We start from the raw sequence: 2245 nt of genomic DNA on the forward strand, positions 1-2245 counted from the left end.
GTTGTAAATATTACAAAGGACAAAAAATGAGGAACCATGTGGAGAAGAACAGGAGCTAGTTGATTCAGGGTGGCCAAGGAAACCTCCAGAAGGGGAGAATTTTATACCAAGACCTGAAGGATGGGAGAGGACCAGCCATATGAAGTGGAAATTGTGGGTGATGATGGGGCGGGGGATGTGTGGAGAGGAAATTTCCAAGGCACTGGGGACATCAAGGCCAATGTTTTGAGGGTGGGATGACTGGACACTGTGAGTCTGAGGGAGAACGGTTCCAGATGGAGCTGGCGAGGGCAGCCCCAGCCAGATCCTATAGGGCCTTGTGAGCCAGAGTTGGGAGGCAGGATTTCATTTTACACACTGTTATTGGATGTGTTGACTTAAAAAGCATATAGGTTATTGAATCACACAATTTTTAAAGATTTTGATACCTGTACTTCAATATTTCCAATATAATTTCTTTTGCCATCCTGTGCATGTTATTGTATGTGTTTAAAAATACAATTCTGCCCCATGGCTCCAGTGGGGTGAGAAAGAGGAAGCAGGGGGATCAGGTGGTTGCAGGGGACCCACCAACGGCTTCTCCTACCACCGCAGCTGCCGCCTCTGTGCTCTTGGCCGCGGGCAAGGAGGTTCTGGGTGTGAGCCGCGCCTGCAGGAGGGTGGGCACTGGAAAGGCAATGGCAGATACAGAAAAACTCAACATTGACATCCTCATCCAATGGCTGTTGGAAGTTGGAGGGTCCAAGCCCATAAGGATGTCCAGCTACAGCAGAGTGAAACCAGAGAACCGTGTTTAAAGTCCCAAGTGATCTTTCTTAGTCAGCCCATCCTACTAGAACTTGAAGCACCGCTCAAAATAGTGGTGATACCCACAGGCAATACTATGATTTGCTTTGACTTTTGGAGTATAGTGGTTTCCCATCAGAAAGCAACTGTCTATTTCTTAGGGATAGGGAGAAGCAGGCTTTGGAGAATATCTGCCTCTTATCGGCTAAAAAAAAAAAATCAAATATTCTGAGAATTTTTTTCTTTTCAGGGGAAACCACAAATGTGCTAGTATCAAGAGCATGTATGGATTTGTATGATAAATGTAAAGGAAGATACGATGTTACACTATGGAAAACTTTCACAGAATCCTTTAATTGTTTACTGATAGCATCCAGCATGGATGAGAAAATATTCTGCTATTATGAAGGTTTGTCACCAAATCTTCCATCTATGGAGCAGATTCTGAGAACTGTGCAGCCAGGTTTTGTGCTGCATGCACACATATGTAATCAAGGTCTTCTTTGTGATCTTTTATGGGCTGACCCAGGTAAAGTTGTCCTAGGCGGGGGTGAAAATGACAGAGGAGTTGTCCTTCACATTCGGTGCAGGTGTGGTTGCCAAATTTCTCCATCAGCATGATTTGGATCTTATATGTAGAGCCCATCAGGTGGTAGAAGATGGGTGTAAATTTTTTGCAAGGAAGCAATTGGTTACTCTGTCTTCTGCACCCAATTGTTGTGGAGAGTTTGACAATGGAGGTGCCATGCTGAGTATGGAGAAAGCACTAATGAGTTCTTTTCAGATTTTTAAAGCCTACAGAGTAAAAGAAGCCAAATGCCAAGAGATCCGTTAACACCTCCAAGCGGTGTGATCACCAAACAAGGAAAGAAATAGGTGTCATTTTGACACTGCTTCACTGGGACTTGTAACATATAGTATGTGACCTTCATTTTTCTTTTAAACTATTTTTGCCTGCATTTGGGTCTTCGTTGCTGCTTGCGGGCTTTCTCTAGTTGTGGCGAGCAGGGGCTACTCTTCGTTGCGGTGCACGGGCTTCTCATTGCAGTGGCTTCTCCTGTTGCAGAGCATGAGCTCTAGGTGCTTTGGTTTGAGTAGTTGCAGCACTCGGGCTCAGTAGTCGCAGCATGCAGCCTTAGTTGCTCTGAGGCATGTGGGATCTTCCCAGACCAGGGATTAAAACTGTGTCCCCTGCATCGGCAGGCAGATTCTTAACCACTGCACCACCAGGGAAGTCCCCACTTTCATTTTTTAAATCATAATGCGTATTGGTCAGTTTGCTTAAATAGTGTTGATGGGCCTGCTCCTTCCATTTTTGACTTAATGAATATTTGCTGGTTATAATAGCACATAAAAGACTCTCCACTCCCACAAAAAAAATGTTGTGTGTTTTTTTTTTTTAAATTCTGTGTTCCTTTGCAAACAACTTTAATGATGGTGTTAAAGCTGTATACCCCAG

General features: G+C 44.3%; 1 pseudogene; it reads left to right on the plus strand.

The window, feature by feature from the left end:
* Positions 1–677: 677 nt before the first annotated feature.
* On the plus strand, positions 678–1662 carry LOC130852322 (serine/threonine-protein phosphatase PP1-gamma catalytic subunit B-like; annotated as a pseudogene).
* Positions 1663–2245: the final 583 nt, after the last annotated feature.

Source organism: Hippopotamus amphibius, chromosome 4, assembly GCF_030028045.1.
Source record: "Hippopotamus amphibius kiboko isolate mHipAmp2 chromosome 4, mHipAmp2.hap2, whole genome shotgun sequence".
Taxonomy (NCBI): domain Eukaryota; kingdom Metazoa; phylum Chordata; class Mammalia; order Artiodactyla; family Hippopotamidae; genus Hippopotamus; species Hippopotamus amphibius.